This window comes from Vombatus ursinus, unplaced genomic scaffold (genome assembly GCF_900497805.2).
Source record: "Vombatus ursinus unplaced genomic scaffold, bare-nosed wombat genome assembly UNPS02014778.1, whole genome shotgun sequence".
Classification (NCBI taxonomy): Eukaryota; Metazoa; Chordata; class Mammalia; order Diprotodontia; family Vombatidae; genus Vombatus; species Vombatus ursinus.
Genome location: NW_020954556.1, coordinates 58,348,857 through 58,368,439, shown reverse-complemented (window position 1 = coordinate 58,368,439; position 19,583 = coordinate 58,348,857). Strand labels below are relative to the sequence as shown.

Sequence of the window (19,583 nt, the reverse complement as noted above, 5' to 3'; positions counted from 1 at the left end):
TCAAGGAGTTTGCATTCTAATAAAAGAAGGTAACACATATAATGAAGCTTGAGTGGGAAAGAAGGGGAAAGAGAAGTGTGGAGGAGATGCACAGTAACATAGTTTAGAAATTGCTACAAAGTGACCTGGTGGTCTAGTTCCAAAGGAAGACTAGGTGATAACTCACCTATCAGGAGCCCAGTGCCCCAGGTCATTAGACCAAATTTCAGTGGGTAGAGGAGGTGGGTTATGTACAGTATAGGTAACATGGTTTGGATATGACCAGGAGGTAAAAGGTGGCCTGCTTGTAGGCAAGACAAGGTGAAAGTCCTCATCTATCAGAACAGAGTTCCAAGTGGGAGGCTCTATAGTGGTCTTGACTTAATGTCTTACCAGTGGACTCAGATGACTCTAGAGGAAAGAGTGAGACCCGATGACTTTGTGAAGCTTTGCCTCACTTAAATCCAATCCCCTAGCAAGTCAAGACATCGCCTTTATGATGTCATTGGTCCTCTTCGAGAATGGAGGAGGAACAACAACAATTCAAGTATGTCTTGGATAGGAGGAAAGATGACATTCTTTACTAGTGGCCCTCTTGCCTTGTTACCAGGAAGCTAGGGACTACTATGGCTGCAAAGAGGTAGGTCTCTCTCAAAACGAGAGACAGAGAATGCCTGAGTTTCCAGTCTAGTGGGAACATTCCTTTCTGATTGGTGGCAACAGAAGCCATGGCTAGAAGTGAGAATGGTGGCTAGATGGGAAAGGCAGCCAGCAGTGGCCGTAGCTCCAGCCATAGTTATGCTTCTGCTGGCCTGAATGGAGTTTCAGTTAAAATTATATCATTCTTCATGTCTAGGCTTCAAAATACCCATGATTTAAGCTAGCATGGATGATCTTCCCACTGGCATAGATGTAGTGCATTATAACATCAGGAGTTGTTAGAGTCCAACATCATCACCTTGGTGGCCACTTTCCTGAGGATGAGTCTCTCCACACATTGGACCTAGCTAGGTTGGTTCTCTAGAGACAAACACTCCCCCAAATATTCAGTGGTTTCCTATTGCTTCTAGCAAAAAATGAAAAATCTACCACCTGGTATTTAAAGCACACAGCATGGATCCCACTTACCTTTTCATTTTTATTTCATATTTATTCCCTTTCATACGACACTGACACACTAGGTATTTTCCTGTATGTGGCTTTTCATCTCATGCCTTTGCACAGGGCTTAGCCATGCCTGGAGTTGTCTGAATCTTCACCTCAGCCAGCATCCCTTGCTTCTTTCAAAGCACAGTTCAGGTGCTAATTCCTCTGTGAAACCTCTGCTGATTCCTCCAGCTTTGGGTCCTCCCTTCCTCTTCAAATTACCTTGACTTGCTTACCCTCTCATATATCTTGGAGTTCCCCAATAGAATGTAAATTCTTCAAGCTGAGTCAGGAGCTGCATCGTTCTTTTCATTGTTGCCTCATTTTTCCAACCTATTTCTTGACTTTGGACTTTATGTTAGAGTTGGGTTCTGCTTACTTTGCTGGGGCAGGGGGTGGAAAGGGGGAGTTAGGGAGGGGAGGGGAGTGTCTCAAGCTTCAGGCTTTTATGTCCTGCTGTTTTCACAGCTTGGTCTGGGGGTCTGTAAGTTTTTGATGCTTCCAAAGTGGTGGTGTGATCTGGGAGAGGTCTGGCCATTGCCTCCCTAGTATTGGTTTTGGTACTTGTGTCCACAGCCTGCATGGAGCCCTGTACAAAGTACACACTTAGTAAACAGCTTTTGAATTTCATTGACATTTGCATGGGCTCATGTAGACCAGGATGAGACCCAACCACCATTTATATCTTTATATGAAAAAAATGTGTTCTAAGTTCCAAACAATTGGTATATGGATAAGTTTTTGAAATATAAGTTATGTACTTGTTGTCTGAGAAAAATCTTTCCCCAAGGTCATTATAATGAACTTAACATCCAGCTTTTTTTTTTTTTTTTTATTCCTTCATCCAAAGGAGAATAGGGCAGCTAGGTGGCTCAGTGGATAAAATGCTGGGCCTGAAGCAGGAATACTCATCTTCCTGAGTTCAAATCTGGCCTTTGACATTTACTAGCTGTGTGACCCTGGGCAAGTCACTTAACCCTGGTGGCCTCAGTTTCTCATCTGTAAAATGAGCTAGAGAAGGAAATGGCAAATCATTCCAGTATTTCTTCCAAGAAAACCCCAAATGGAGTCATGAAGAGTCAGACATAACTGAAATGATTGAATAAAACAACATCCAAGGGAGAATAAAATTTTGGCAAGACAAATTTGTTGCTTTCCCCCCCAATTAATCCCTATTCAGCAAACATCATGATTAACTCAACTTAGGTGGCATTGACTTTAGTGGAATTAGCTGAAAGTTTGCTATTCTAATCAGCCTAGAAATAGGAGAAAAGTGGACAAATAGTAAGACTCACCTAGTCCTTAGGATTGGCAGCATAGCTGTGTCAGAAAGTCAAGGAGGTGAGGAGTTGTATGGTGCTGGTTAGAATGTAAAGTGGGATTGAAACAGATAGTCATGGCATCCAAGATAAGTCAAGAGACAAGTGCAGCAAGTAAGGTTTCATGTACTAAAATAAGGAGGCGTTGAGGAACTAGAAGTGAAGAGCAGATTCAAGGTGAGTGAAGGAGTGAGAAAGGTAGAATTGGAATTTGTAGTCAGGGAAATGGAAAAAAAAAGTTCCAACATTTTTCTATGCTTGTGGATGACTTAAAGACTTGAAAGGTGATAGTTGAGATACCTGAAGACCAGGTTGTCAGAGGGGGTTACCAAAGTCTTAACTATCCTTGGTCAGTAAAGTATTCCTTTTACAAAGTACATGGCAGATTGTACTCAGAGATTATGTGCCATAAGTAATATCTTGAAAAAGATCTTCTCCTGAGACAATATTAATTTTCTATCCAGTGACAGAGGACAACAGGACTGAAAAAAGTGCTAATCCACTATATCCTCATTCTAGTAGGATATTAAGCAATTGATATCAAGCAATATCAAATAATTGACTTACCACTCAGTCGAGAAGCACAGGACCTTAAAATCTATAAACCACATATTAAAATTAAATGGTTTTACCATTTCTGTGTGTGCAGGAATGATAACAACAGTGTCCAAATCAAGGAAATTTGGCTTTATTTCTAATCCGCTATATCACTTAAACTGACCTTGGCTTGTGATGGTAACTTATTTCCTGTCAAAGATGTCCCTGAGGATCTTCTACCAAAACAAAGATAGTGACCAAAGGGCTAGGGTTTCATTGAAGAGAGTTTCCAAGGCTTCGGTTTAAAGTAGTTGAATGCCAAAATCAGGCTGCTTTAACTTTTTAATTTGAAACACCACTGATTGACTGCTTCTAACTACACAGAAAGTTTAGCTTCTAACAGGTGAGTGATATGACTAACAGAAAACTGTTCTTCCTTCACTGAATATGCTAATTTCATTTTTCTGTCAAAATTGAATAACACTAATAAAAGTCATATCTCAATGGTGGTAATTTGGCTTTTAGGAAGATAGTTAAGTACTGAGCTACTAGACAGAATTAAATTAATAAGGTGTAATGTATAAATTTCTATTAATTTCACAACTTTAACTCATTTACATGCAGACCATACAAAAGTTATTGTTAAACACTGGACCATATGAAAAACACAGGATATTTTTTAATGTACCTGCTGACTACTGATGTCAATTTCACTAAAAATCTAGTTTCATGGAAATAATTTAGCAAATCATCTTTATGAAATATCCAAAGAATTTGATTTTTACAAGTAATTATTTTCACTAGAAGTTTGATTTTAGCCAATCAATAATTTTTTGAACTGTTTTAAAACTTTATGGTCTCACTAATACATTCCTAGAAAAGAAAAATGGTTGTTGTTCTATTACCTTAGGAGTATGATTTTCTTTGCAGGATGGGGAAAGGGGGATGGGCGGGGGGAACTGAGGAGGGGAACGGGAGGTGGGGCGGGCAGAATTTCTCCTATTACTTTCCAACTGCTTCATTTCCTGCTAGTGTGAAGAGTCCATATTTTACATGCAGCCTATTGTGAAAAATTTAGCAAATACTAAACCCAATATTCCATCCCATGGTGTAGAGCCTCGGATATTCTAATTTCAAAAAAGGGAAGCCTTCTACAGGGTAACTAGGAAATATTGAGAGAATATGGAACCCCCTAAACAGGAATGGAAAATGGAAGACCTTATCTCTCACACGTCCTTGGGAGATGTATTATTGGGTCCTATGGAATTGGAATGGAGAATTCATAGTAATTATATCTCCAAAATGTTGAAACTTTACTGGCATTTGACTCTCAGTAATGCATATAAATCAAATACAAATCTTTCTGATAACTTCAATAGCAGATAAAATTTTCATATCTGAACCACAAAAGGAGAAAGCTAATCACAGGAATGGTTAAAATAGTTATACTCTATTACTATGTTCTCCATTCTCTTATCTGTGAAATGATAGGGTCAAGTTAGATATTGAACAGTTATGCTTACAACGCTATGTCTGCCAGGTATCTACTCAAATTCACTGAAAACTTTGGGAAACTGAAACATGGAGAGATTAGCATTTCTATATAATAGATTTATAACTAAAAGGGACCCTTAGAGGTCATCTAGCTCAACTCCCTCATTTTACAGAAGAGGAAAATGAGGCCTAAAGAATGAAGTGACTTGTCCATGGTCACACAGAGAGTAAATAGCAGAGCTGGACCAGAGCCTCTGACTTAAAATCCAGCATTCTTCCTGTTACAGCAACTGTCCTCCCTAGCTCTAAATCTTATAGTTCATGAAGGAATCACAGACAAGCAAGACAATTTGAGTGTTATATGCTGAATTTATTGTATACGTAAAAAGAAGAGCAAAACCACATAATACAGATTCAGAGTTTCATGCACAATCCTTTCTATTCTACAATGTGTATAGAAATACTCATTTTATTTGATATTTGTCAAATTCAGAATAAAATGAAACTAAAATTAAAAAATTTTAAGTCTTGTGATCCTCTGACCTCAAGATAAATGAAGTCTCTAGTTCAAGGGCAATGTTTTCTTCCAACTAGTCTTTATTATGTTCTTAACTAGAATTCTCTGTTAATTTTGTTATTGGTATAATTTACACTTTAATTAAGAGATTGATTACACAATGACAGTTCCATTTCTCTAGATTTTTTTCTTTATAGATTTTTTTAGTATCTTTATTTTAGCATCTTTACTAAGCACTACTTAAAAATTTAGACAATCTAAAAGGTTATTGAACTCTTTTTTCATATACACCACAAAAATAAACTCCAACTCATTGCATGTAGATATCATCTTTGTGGTTTATTATATGTACTTGAATATTTTCCCTGTTCACATAGCTAGTGTTCTAATCAGTGATTGAATCAGGTGTTTTCTCATTTCCAGCTGTAATAATTAATGAATCTATGAATCTTTTTCTTCACCTATTTCTATCCTTAATATACCTTGCCCTCCTATTTTGAGGAGAAAATACAAGATTTTTTTTTCTCTTTTGTGTAATAGGGACTGCCACTGTCAATAACAGAAGTGTTGAAACTCTGAAGTCAAGGTCTTACTGGTGGTTAAAACTTCAAAGGTAAGACTTTTGCTACTTTGCATGATACAATCTGGTAATATTTAACCATTTGCCTTTGATCATCTACTTTTCTGTTATTTTAAGGAAAAGTTAAAGTACTGACTCACAAGGCTTTTGTAAACACTGGGTTCTCAGTTAGGAAGAAGAGAGTTTTCATGATGTAGACCTCCCGTTTGAAACTCTGCTATAAGCCTTAGAATGGAGCAAAAGGACGCAGGGCAAGGGAACCTGCTGATGAGCAGTTTCATTCCAGGTTCTCTAAGGTCAGATGGAATTTTAGACTTTACCTTAGGATAAACTACCCAGAGGGCCTTGTGCCCTGACCTTCAAAATGAGGTTTGTGGGTAAAAAAAAAAGGAAGGCAAGCCAAGCAAGCAAGAGGTGGAGAGGAAAGACTTTGACATCAGCAAATAGGTGGAGAACAGTGGAGGCTGGAGCTGGAGCAACATCCCAGACAAAGCCTATACGCTGAATTTGGCCATCATGGACTGGGCTAAACACTGTCAGGCACTGCTGCTCCCCAGTGACAGAATCCTAGAGATACAGAAACATGGCTATTGGTGAGACTGCTCTGGAGACTTTTCCCTGTCCTTTTGGCTATGGGACTGAGATCCATTCCCTTGCTTTACAGCTAGGTGGTATTCATTTTCTTGGTATCTACTTCTGTAGATTGAGAGCCAAGCCTAGAGTCAGAGCACTCATCTTCTTGAGTTCAAATCTGGCCTCAGATACTTACTAGCTGTGTGACCCTGGGCAAGTCACTTAACTCTGTTTGCCTCAGTTTCCTCATCTGTCAAATAAGTTGGAGAAGGAAATGGTAAACCACTTCAGTATCTTTGCCAAGAAAACCTCAAATTGGGTCATGAAGAGCTGGACACTACTGAAAATGACTGAACACCACTTATTTACTTATTACCTAATGAAAAACAACCTTGTCATGCTAGAGAAGTCAGCCTTGCTGCTTCTGCCTTCTCTTTACCCTCTGGCAACTTCAGACTATGTTCAATACTTTTTAAAACTGCTAAAATTGTAAACAACATCATTTTAAATATTTTCTTGGTATGCATTATAACAACAATAAAATCTAGGTGACCATTCAAATCTACACCACATCTGCTTACTTGAATGCTAGTAGTGAGATTGTACTTAGTTATACTTAAGGCTACTGTGTTCCAAGCTCTGTGTCAGGTATTATGGATACAAAAATAAAAATAAACAGTCCTCACCCCCTAAAAGAGTTTACATTTTATTAGCAGGGACTACTATATACATAGCAAATTAAATGAGGGATGGCATCAAGATGATAGAATGAGAAGTATAGCCTAGCTCACCAAACCTCCTTCACAAAGATCTAGAAAATGTTCCAGATTGAATTCTGATGGGGAAATCCAATAAAAAGTGGCAGGGGATCATTTTTACAGCCCAGGGAGGCTTGTTGTTGTTCATCCTTTGTTCTCAAAGAGGTCCAATGGCATCACAAGGGTGATGTCTTGACTTGCAAGTGAATTGGATTTAAGTGAGGCAGAGCTGTGCAAAGTCATCAGCCTCATTCTCTCCTCTGGAGTCATCCTAGTCTAGTAGCAAGACATAGGTTGGGACGACTGGAGAGGGCCCCAGATGCAGAGGGGAGACTTTGGCCTTTTTAAATCTTTCCCAGGACTCAACTTGTCTGAGACAACACTCATTCAGTGATTTAAGGCTGGGTAAGAAATGAGGCAAAAAATGGCCTAATTTGCCTAGTCTAAATAAATAAATAAATAAATCTGAGAGGGGAAGACCCTTAGGATTTTTGGTCACAACAGAAACAATTGCTATTTACACTCACTCTGAGTCATCAAAACCCAAACAATGAGCAAGTGAGGCTTGGGCTAGAACCTACTGACCAATCAGTGAGAGCCAAAGTGCTTTAAGTTTAAAGTACAGTCAAGTAGCTCCACTTGAATCCCAGTGGGCTTTATCAAAGCCTGGTTTTCTAGAGCTCTCTTTCAAGAAATCATAAATGAACCAGACAGACAGAGAGATAGGCAGATACTGGGATGCAGTCTGGACAGGAATGCACAGCATGGAGCATTCCAGCACCCAGGGACTGGGGGAAAAAAAAAGCCATGACTGGGCGCTGGGGCAGGAAGCATGAAGCAGAAAGAGATCACAGACTATTCCTGAACTAGCTCAGGGTGCATGAATGGGTGTTATCTGGTAGCTCGGCCACTCACTAGCCAGTTCTGAGTCACTGATTCAGCATGGAGAGGAACAGTCCCACAGCAGCAGTGGCTGGGGGAAGGGAGGAAAGGAGAGGATGTGTTGCTCTGTCCTGACTATGGAATGAATTCTGGAAGCAAATAGTAGCTCTGATCTCAATGCAAATAAAGAACTCTCTCTGGCCTCCTCTCTAGTATAAAAGTCTATAGTGGAATAACCAGGGCAGGATTACCACACCAAAGGGGAGCAAACAGTACAGTCACTGAATCTATAGAGCCTCCCAGCAGGCTACGAGTGGCCTAGTCCAACCTTACGCTTCTTAAACTCCCAACCAGGAACAAGCTGACAGATCCGGACCCGGCTCAGGAACTTGCAGAGCTCAGACGAGGAGGCAGGACGTCAGAGAGCATTGAGAGCTTGCAAGCCCCCAACCTGAGCTATGAAATCAGCAGGAGGGTGTGATAAGCAAAATCTCAGGCCAGACATTCCCACCAGAAGTGCAGAGAGCCCAACATTAACATAAAGTCCAAAGTCAAGAAGTTCAAAAAGATTAGAAAACAAAGGAAGAACTCCACCATAAAGAGCTATTATAATGACAGGGAAGCTCAAGACACAAACCCAGAAGAAGAGAATGAATCAAAAACATCTATAAGCAAAATCTCAAAGGAAAAATTGCAGCTTAGACATAAGCTCAACCAGAATTCCTTTAAGAGTTAAAGCAAGAATTTTTTAAAAGAGCTAAAAACTATTTTTAAAACCTAATAAGAGTCATAGAAGAAAGATATGGAAAAAGCTTGACAGAACAGGTGTAAAATCTTACCCAAGAAAATAACTCCCTGAAAATCAGAACGGACCAAACAGAGTCTAAAGACATCATGAGACATCAAGAAATATTAGTCAAAAGACTGAAAAAAAGAAGGAAGGAAGCATGAGGTATCTTACGGAAAAAACTTACACTGAAAACAGATATAGGAGAGAGAATTAAGAATCATTAGACTACCTCAAAGCCTTCCTTTTTAATGAAATTCATACAGAGGTGTAAAACAAAACAAATAAACGAAAAAACCCTTAAGAATATCAAGGTAAATAATGAAAAGAAGTAGAATGAAGAAGGCCTAGAAGTGCCAGATCTCAAACTAAACCACAAAGCAGTCATTCTCAAAACAATTTGGTACTGGTTAGAAGTAAAGAGATTGAACAGGGAAGCAGATTAGTACACAGCATACAGAAGCAAATATAGTCACTACTCTAGTACTCAATAAATGCAAACTCCAAATTACAGGGATAAATATTCACTATCCGACAAAAAATTGCTGGAGAAATTAGGCTGTAATATGGAAGAAATCAGATTTAGACCAACACTTCATATATTATGCTGTGGTGTAGGAAATGATGAGCTGGTTGATTTAGAAAAATATGAAAAGACTTGGGCCTATGAAGAAAGATGCTTTCTACCTTTCAGAGAAACAGAGGACAGATGGATATAAGCATAGTATGGTCTTACATATATGTGTATGAGTGTATGTGTATATATGTATATGTTTATAGATATCTATGTATATGTGTATATATGTGCATATATATATATATATATATATATATATATATATATATCTGAGCCTTCTTTAGGATAGGGATGGGGAGAGAGGAGAAGAAAAATAAAGTAAAAAGTGCCCATCAGAGAACAAAAGAAAACCAACAAGGAAGCAAAGAAAAGCTGGACATCTTTGAAAACAATATGTAATATTTATTATATAGGTTTTCTTGAAATGGAAATTTACTGTTTCATATTGAATCCTCTCTTATAGTCTGCTGTGTAATGGCAATTTTTTTTCTTTTCTCATTTTGTATTTAAATTTTTTTAAAAATTATATTAAAAAGTTTTTGCATAAGTCCATGATCAAAATTATAGTTTTGGCATCATATTTCAAGAAATGACAAAAGAAAACTGCCCAGAAAACTACACATAGAACCTAAGGTATTTTCCAGTTGAACAGCATTACTAAGAAAACTTAGCTCATTCTCAAAGGTGACAGGTAAATTGGTCTCAAGGTAACTAATTATTTTTAAAATCAGTAAATATAAAAGAATTGATCATAAATAAATCATAATAATTAATTCATACCCTAGATTTTAGGAGAGCAGATTTCAAAGCGGTCAGAGAAGGAGAATCATATTTCAAGAAATGACAAAAAAAAAACTGTCCAGAAAATTAAATTTCCATTATGGAAAACAATTTGGCTACAAACATAAACAGTGTAAGCTCTTTGACCCAGCTTTGCTACTGTTAGGCTTATACCTAAAATGATCAAAGTGTTCAAATAAATAGGAACAGGACCCATATGGGCAAAAATATTTATAGCAGTTCTTTTTGTGGTAGCAGAAAAACAAACAAAATAACAAGGGGCAGCTGGGTGGCGCAGTGGATACAACACCAGCTCTGGAGTCAGGAGGACCTGAGTTCAAATTTGACCTCAGACACATGATACTAGTGTGTGATCTGGGGCAAGTAACTTAACCCCAATTGCCTTGCCAGGGTAGTGGGGGGGGAGGAAATTAAAGGAATGCCCATCAATTGAAGAATGGCTGAATAAGTATGGTATATGAATATGAGGAAATGCTATTGTCCTACAAGAAATTAGGAAATAGATAATATCAAAGAGAAATAGAAAAATACATGAAGTAATGGAGAGTGAAGTAAGCAGAACCAGAAGAACAATTTATACTTAATTTAAACATTAGCATTATAAAATTAACAATTTTAAAGACTTTTATAAACAAAGAATGAAATGAACATAACTATGAGAACAATTTATATTATAACAACACTGTAAAGACAAACAACTTTGAAAGCTATAAGAACTATAGAGGTGATAGATTTAGGGTGCAGAATGAGACATTTATAATTTTGTTTGCAGTCAATGAGGGAATTTGTTTTGCTTGACTCTGCCTGTTTGTGACCAGGAATATATTTTTCTTTTTTTTCCCAAGAGGATGGCAAGTGCAATGGAGAAAAAATAGATTTCTGTTATTTTTTAAAGCAATTTAAAAATAGAGGTGAGGGATTTTTTTTTAAAGCAATTTAAAAAGAGAGGTGAGGGAAGGGGTGCTACTGTTGTGGAATATTTCTTTGCAAGATAAAAGATAAACTCAGTTCTCTCAGGAAATGTCTCTTCAGTCTCTCGTTGACAATTAAACCATTGTCTTTTAGGAAAGAAGTTTCTTAGTACTTTCTCTTTGGTTCCTCAGTCTCACTCCAGCCATGAACATTAACTCTTTGAAATGACAGTTAAACTGCTAGTCCTCTCACAGACTGCTCAAAGATAACTGTAGCTTCTCAGCGTTCCATTCCCTCTGAAGATACAGTAAAAGTATACATGCTTTCTGTGGGAGGAGTTATTGAAGCTGATGAAGCCCAGAGATTGAGAAATCCATGGAGCTTCAGGCATGGGGCAATGGGGAAACCAGTACCAATATGTCCCCTGATGCCCAGCACCTGCATCCCCAGACACCGCTAAGAGAGGAATCCTCAGGTGAAACAGCTCTCTCCAGAGTTGAACTGATATTTCATTTTGTTTTCAGTGGCAGAGCTCTGATGTATTCTGCTGCCCCTAAACTAATTTGTATGGCTTCCCCATTCCTGCTCACTAAGAAAAGTGTTTGCTCTTATCTGTGATTGTGTAAATGTATGGTTAGAGGAGAGCTAACTTGGCCAGATTAAGCTATTAGAGCTAATTTGTCCTGACTAAACTGTTAGATTTAGGGCAAAACTACTTCCTAACCAAGTGACTGGGGAAGTGGCTTTCATCCTGACCTGCTCAAAATATTTTCAAATATCTAATTGTAATGGATGGCTATAATTACAAGCCCAATACCTACCTATTTTGAAGATAGAAGAATGAGGGAGTGGTCACCCAGGCACAATAGTTCTGTTCCTCACAAAGGTGGAACCGTATTATGTGCAAGGAGCAAGGCATTCCAGATCTGTCGAAAAATCCCTGTTAACACACGGGATTCTGTTATATTACTAAGGCTTAATTCTCAAGTGTACAAGCATTTATTAATCACTTATGTGTCAGGTGCTACATGTGATAACCACTACAGAAAAGCAAAAGCAAACCCTAACCTCAAAGAGCTCACATTCTAATGGGCACGATGACATGCAGCCATTGACACTGTCCTTTGCCATATTCTCCTTGATAAACTCTCTCTAGCTTTCATGACAGTACTCTATTCTGGCTCTCCTCCTACCTAGACTACTCTTTTATTCATCTCATGCCTGCTAATGGTGTGTCTCCCAGGGCTTTGTCTTGGGGCCTCTTCTCTTCTCATTCCATACTACATGTAATTGGTGATCACACCAGCTCCCATGGATTCAACCCTAATTTCACTCCTGACCTCCATTCTTGAAGGGGATAGACATCTCTAGTCAGTCATCCAGATTTATATCTTGTCACTGGTACCAGATGGCTCTAGAGGAGTAAGTGAGGCTGATGACTTTGCACAGCCCTCCACTTAAATCCAATTCACTTGCAAATCATGGCATCATCTCCCTGATGTCATGGTCCTCTTTGAGAAGGAAGGACAGCAACAACAACCACCATTCTCAAAACTTCAAGTGCCTGTTTATTGGTTATCTTGAACGGAATGTGCCACAGACAAATTAAATTCAGTAAGTCCAAAACTTCCCACCTGGCTGCTCACTTGGATGCCACCATTGTTTCCCTAAAACTCATCTTTCCTACAAGATCAAATGAACTCTGAAACTAAGACCTCCTCAGTAACCTTTGCCCTTTGGGCCTCTCCCTCTCTCTGACTGGAGGGGGTGGGGAATGGATAACAGGAGCACTTATGCTAGGTACCCTCTCTCTCCTCCCCCATTTTCACCTTTTTATGTATTGTTTTCTCCTGTTAAGATTGTGAGCTTCTTGAGGACAGGGACTGTCTTTTGCCTTTCTTTGTATCCTTAGCACTTAGCATAGTAGGGCTGTGGCACATAGTAGGGTTTTAATAAATGTTTATTGACTGACAACTCATCTTTTTCCCCAAATCCTCCCTTCTTCCTAACTTCCTAATTACTAGTCAGGAAACCACTATTACACCAGTCATTGAGACTTGCAATTTGAATGTCATCCTAGATTCATACTCTCCCACACCCTCTGTCCAATCTGTTATCAAGTCCTGTTGTCTCTACCTTTAAAACACCTCTTCCATATGCCCCTCCCCCCCATATTCTCTCATCTGATACTGTCACCACCCTGGTGGAACCTCTTATACCTGGACTATTGAAATCACCTGTTAGTTGGTCTCCCTGCCTCGAGTCTCTCCCCTGCTCCAGTCCATCCTCCGTTCAGTTATCAAATTAATATTCCTAGAATGCAGATCTGACCAAATTACCCTCCTCTCCAATAAAACTCCAGTGCCTCCCAATCACATGTAAGGTCATATATAAAATCTTCTATGACATGCAAAGCTCTTCATAACCAGCTTCCCTCTCATCAAAGAGAAATAGGTGAGGTTTTGGCAGAAGGTGGGATTTTGGCTGGGACTTGAAGGAAACCAGGGAAGCCAGGAGAAGAGGAGGGAAAGCATTGAAGGCAGGGGAATCAGTCAGGAAATGCCCACAGCTGAGAGATGGAGTGCATTTATTAATTTTATTAATTACTTTATATTCCCAGTGCCCCTCAAGCATAAGTTCTGGAGTTATAAGGGACCCGAGAGATGACTGAGCCTGGTAGGTAGTGACCTGTCCAAAGTCACACAGAGAGTCTCTTGTTTGAGCAAGGAGGCCAGTGTCACTAGATTGTGGGGTACAATGGGGAGTACTGCACAAATGTGGGGAGGCAGTACTACTGGAAAGACTGGACAGATATGAAGGGAACAGTTTATGAAGGGCTTTAAAGTCTAAACAGGTTTTTATAATTGATTCTGAGCTAATAGGGAATCACTAGAATTTACTGAATTGGGAGGAAGAGCTCGATGTGGTCAGACTTGTGTCTAAGTAAGATCAATTTGCCAGCTCAGTGGAAAATGCACCAGAGTGGGAAAAGAGGTAGCTTTTTCCCCCCCTAAGACTTCAGAAAAATATAGTAGCTTTCAGGAGCTATTTTGTGTTATTTTTCAGAGCTGTTTTTTGGGAGTGTGATGAGACCTGCCATATCACATCCTAACATTTGTTAAAACCAAAGACTTACTGCTACGATTTACAGAGGAATTACACCAAGCTTGGCCGTGGCTGTGTTTACCTAGAGCAAATGTTGGCTATACAGTATTTGCAAATAATTTTGTTTTGTTTTTGTAGAATCATCTGTAAATTGTAGTTCAAGTTTAAGTAGTGTTAATGCTTTTCCAACACAACTCTATTTGTATTTGAACGCATTGTATTTTTAATAGCTGGATGTCTAATGATCTCTAAGGCCTCCTCCAATTCTATACACTTGCCATTTTACTTTAAATCCCCAATGGTCCTCAGGCATAAGTTCTGGAGTTGTAAGGGACCTGAGGGATGACTGAGCCTCGAAGGTAGTGACTTGTCCAAGGTCACACGGAGAAGAGATACTAGGTCCAGTTCCAAACAGCGGGATTTGAACCCATTTCTTCTGACCACAAGTGCAGGTCTATACCGAATACACAGGCCGGCCTCGGGCGGACAATGGTCAGGCAAGGCTGACTGGGCAAGGGTCCAACCCATTTCGGAAGCTCGGGCGGGGCCGTGGGCATCTGGGCCTCAGTTTCCTCATCTGCAGAGTGGGGGCTGGGTGGGGGGTGGCCCTTCCGGCTCTAAACCCAGGCCCTTGTTTGGTAACAAAAATCGATGGGCCGGTGCGCCTGGGGAGGCCGTCCGGGCAAAGGGCCCGCCGTCGGCCCGGCCTCCTCCGCGGCTCACAGAAGCCTGAACGAAAGGCTGCCGCCCGGCCAAAAGCGCCTTCGGGCCTCGGACCCGGGCCGGGCCGGACATCGGCCTGAGGCGCGGACACACCCGACCCCCGCGGAGGCATCGCTAGGCCGGGTTTTCAAGGTCACGCGGCCCGGGCAGCAGAGGGGGCGAGAGCCAGCAGCGCCACGCCGCGCTACCCTCCACCCGTGTCAGGAGGCCCAAACGCGGCGCTGAGGTAAGGAGAGGGCGGTGCGGGGGGCGGGGGAAAGGGGCTCGCGCGCTGGAGCGGGGGGGGGGGGGGGGGGGGGGAGGGGTGGGGGGGGGGGGACGATGTGGGCTGGGGCGGGGGAGTTCGGGGAAGGAGAAGGTGCCAATGCGCCTGCGCCTCCCCTCCCCCCGCCCCGGCGTTTCCCGTGCGCTCTTCCCCTCCCTTCCCCCCTTCTCCGTTTTGCTCCGGTGGGTTTGGCTCGCGTCCTCGCTGCCCTGGCCCTAGAGGACGGGGCGGGCACCCTCAGTCAGTCTTCACCCTAAAAACCGCCGACTCCCACGCGCCTCCCTCCTCAGGCTCGCGCCGGAAGGGACCCCATCGAAGGGCCACATTTATTAGTTACATCTGGGGAAACCGAGGCTCCTAGCGATGGTGAACTGGCCATGGTCACCAGGGCGCCAGAGCCAGAGTCGGACCCCGGGGCCTGTGGCCCCGAACCCCTCTCCCTGGTGCGCAGGACCCCGACGTTTTATGGCCGGGGAGGAAGCTGAGGCCCAGAGAGGGTGGAGCGTTCGCCCTGCCCCTTCGTGTCAGTGTCCGGATTTGAACCCCTTTCTTCTGCCTCCAAGGCCAGGCCTCTCGAGTACGCGCCCCTGCTCACCTCCTCCTTTCACGTTTTTATCTTATTTTTATTTGAGCAGTGGTCGACAAAGGCGCGTTTGTTTCGGAGAGGATCTTGTAGGAAGACTCTTGTGTTGCGTGTAGTTTCTTTTTCTAGGCACACTCACACATAAACATGGGGAAGGTGGGTAGCTGGATAGATGACAGACTGCACGAACTGGCCCAGTGATTTCACTGGTATGGAGAACAGCTTCTGTGTACCAGTGCGGTGGGCACTGCGCCACGGACTGTCACACGTGAGCCAGCGCAGGCTACAGACAGGTAAACTGTGGTGTATGCCCCACCCCCCACTCTTTCCACGGGTGACATTCTCTCCTCCTGAGCCACTCAGCCCAGAGAGAGTAGCAAAAGGGATGGTTCTTAAAAAGCAGTTGTAAAAAAAAAAAAAAATCAAGTAGGACAGGAAAAACTAAACACTAAAACAAAAAGAGGGTGCTTGAATTGTTACGTAGGGAAAAAATGTGTCCTTGTTAGCATAGCCATTTTCACTAGACAGAAGGAAACTGTACCTTTATCAAACAATAAGCATTTGTTAAGGGCCTACTGCATGCTTTACTAGATAGTATAAAGAGAAGGGCACAACCGCCTTAAAGTCTTCTGAGTTTTGTTTTAAAATGATTAGTGGGAAAGGAGGTATTGAGGATTTGGAGCTATCTGCTAAAGAGGCATCAAGCAATTATCTTCTCCCAAAAATGCAGTTTCAACAGCATTTTCTCTGTAACGTATAGTCTTAGCTGCCTAGAACACTGAAACCTGAAAGGATTTGCCCATAAGCATGCAGCCTGTATGTGTCACAGGCCTTGATCCCAAGTCTTCCTGGTACTGAGGCTGACACCCCATTCACTACATATATTTCTTTTACTTCTTTTTGGTTTTTTGCCACATCATCACAATTTACCTGACCAAGCATCCTTTTCAGGAAGAGAAGCTGCTACTACTCCCAACCAGCCTGGTCTGATTATTCAGTTTCATACATGATTTCTCTGCCCACCTAGGTTCTCATATTTTTAGGAAAAATGTGAACTGTATTTTCATACCACTAGTATTTGGTAAACCAAGAATGAAATGTTACTATAATTTAACACAAACAATGATAATAATATAAAAGATGGTCCCCAAGTTTGGTACAAAACATTTTAGAACATTTGTTGTTCATTGACTGTCTCATTGGGAATTCCTACTGCTATCCTTAGAGTAGAAGAAAGAACACTGGATTTGGCCTTTTGTTCTAAAATTGTGCCCTGCCTATGCTGCTCAACCAGATGTCTGATCTTGGGCAAATCCCTTCATCTCTCTGAACCTCAGTTTCCTCATCTGTAAAATAAGAGAGTTATTTAGGTCAGCACTTCTTAAACTGTGGGTCTCAACCCCATATGGGGTTGCAAAAAATTTGGCAACAGTAAAAGGTTTCTGAAAGCTCAATGACCAAAAATTAATTAAAAATCAAAGGTATAATTAATGTGAGGTAGTTCTGGCAGTGCTTGCTCGTGTGGCATTGTGCAACTTTACTGCCACTTTGACTCTGAACACTCAACATGAGCACTTTATACCGTGCATGCCCTCAGACCATGTGATGCCGAGGAAAGTTGGGCAACAGGAATGGAAAAAGTTTAAGAAGCCCAGGGTTAAGTGTACTCTAAGGTTACTTCTAGTTATAAATCTGATCCTATGAACAATTTCTGTGGTAGAGTTGTCTTCACCACCAAGATAATTCCTTTGCCTTAGTCAGCTTCTAGAAGAGACTTGTTAACTTGGTCAGAAACACTCATTACCATTTTGAGAAAGAAAAAATATTCTTTCCTACATCCATGTATGAGAACTTAGAGCTGGAAATGACCTTAGAAATCATCTAAGCAAACCTTCTCCTGTAGCTGAGTGATATTCTAATATGAATATGTACTAAATAAACAGCTAGAAGTATAACATTTGGGAAAGGGCCATTTATAATGCTATTGTTGCTCTTCATACAGTTTATATCCTAGCAAATTGATCTACACCAAACTTAGTAATCCATCTCCCTCTACCATGACTTTACCCAAGTTGTTCCTCATTCCCAGAATGCATTCCTCTTTATTTTGCCTCTTAGAGGACTAAATCATCAAGGCTCAGCTCTAGTGTCCCCTTCAAATGAGAAGCCTTTTTTTTGAGTCAGCTAGGTAGTACCGTGAATAGAGAGGTGGCCTGAAGCCAGGAAGGCCTGAATTCAAAACCTGTCTCAAACACTTACTAGCTGAGTGATATTCACAGGAGCCCAAGGCTCTACCCACTACGCCACCTGACTGCCTGAAGAAAAAGAGCCTTCCTTTGTGAGACTAGAGAGAAGGAAAAAAGGATGGATGAGAATGCTTAGAGGTTAGGAGGTCTAGAGGAAGGAGGCTGATGGTTTCTATTCAATAGTTTCAGTCTCTCAGTAAATCAAAGGGTAAAGTCATCTGAGGAGTTTGAGGAAAGGGGAGTGCACTTTTGGGCTTGTAGAGAGAAAAGATTGTTCCCAATCTCCTTAGCCTAAAGTAATTTTAGTAACATCTTCTATAGCACTCATAATATTATTCATATTTATTTTCTACTTAGCCTTGTACACAATAAGTACTTAACAAATATTGATTGAATTTAGTTAAATCAGCAAATGTTTTGAGTATATACAAAGTACAAAGCACCTGTTTGGTGCTGGGGATACAGAAAGGTAAAGTACATGATTCCTGCCTCCAAGAACCTTATAGTCTGATTGGAGAAATGTGATATATATGTGAAATGATAACTAACACTACAAGGTAGCACGTGATAATCAATCAGTAAGCATTTGTTAAGTGCCTACTAAGTGCCAGGCACTGTGCTAAGTGCTGGGGATACATAACGAGGCAAAAGACAGTCCTTGCCTTGAAGGAGCTTACAATTTAATGTACTATTTAGTGTAATTACTAAATAAGTGTTTTATGCAATAAGTATTACTACAGTTTAGAAGAGGAAATGATGATTGTAGGATGAGGTTACTTGATAAACCTTCAGAGGAAATGGGACTTTAACCTTGTTAAAAATCAAAATTTACCTTATCTGTAACATTCCTTTGATTTCCAGTTTAGCAGTCTTACCAAAAAAGAAACCTGCTCTTTGGCCAGACATTGAAATATTCCAACAGAGAATGGATGACTATCTGTTAATGTTATAAAATGGATGTCCTACATTGGATTGGAGGTTAGACTAAGGCCCCTTCCAACTCTGATTCTTCAAGCTGAACTTTAAATTTAGATATCTGGAGATGAGGAGGGCATTCTAAGAAGGGAGAATGGCATGAGTTACAACAAGGGGGCAAGAATTAGTGAAAGGAAGCTTGATCTGACAATGTGTACAATGGATTGGATTCAGAGGAAGATAATGAAAAAATTATTGCAGTAGTATGGATTTGAATTGGTGAGAGACTGGAGTATGGTGAAGGCAGTGGGGACATCACTATTAGAACTATTCTGAAGCAAAAGTGAGTAGGATTGTTGACTAGTTGAATTTTCAGAGCTAGGAGAATGGGAAGAATCAAGGATGAATCTGTTGCCATAGGATCTATGATATAGAGGTGGATGGTGCCGCAGAGGTCATTTAATCCAGCACTCCATCCAAGGTCACACAAATAGTAAGAACATAGACAGAATTGAACTTCTTGGGTCCCCTGACTCCAAATCCAGTAATATTGATGTTAGAGGGTTTCTGGGAGAAATATGGAAGCCCAGAAAAACTAAATTGACTGGAAAAAAAATTTTAGTTTTTGATGCATTGACTCAGATAATAGTGGGGTTTCCAAAATCTCCAGAAAGAAAGATCTCTCCAAAAACAAAGATCTAGATTTAGAACCTTGGTGGAAGTAATCGAGTGGATTCATTAGAATAGATGAGGTCTCAGGGGGAGAAGATACAGAGAATAAAGAGGAAAGGGCCAAGGGAAGAGACTTAGAGAATGTATAGTTCATGTAGTGTAAGAGAAGTAAGGAAACCAACAAGATGGAGAGTTGGGAAAACCAGAATAAT

At 40.8% G+C, this 19,583-nt stretch overlaps 1 protein-coding gene across 4 annotated transcripts in view; it reads left to right on the top strand.

Moving 5' to 3' along the window:
* Window positions 1-19,583, top strand: part of RMDN2 (regulator of microtubule dynamics 2) — a 140,483-nt gene that overhangs the window by 51,428 nt on the left and 69,472 nt on the right. For 3 of the 4 annotated variants that reach the window (XM_027865347.1, XM_027865346.1, XM_027865343.1), the window contains exon 1: window positions 14,848-14,916. The gene's annotated coding sequence lies outside the window, so the exon portion shown is untranslated. Of the gene's footprint in view, window positions 1-5,532; window positions 5,606-14,847; window positions 14,917-19,583 lie in introns of those variants that run through there. The other variant, XM_027865344.1, reaches the window with a different exon arrangement.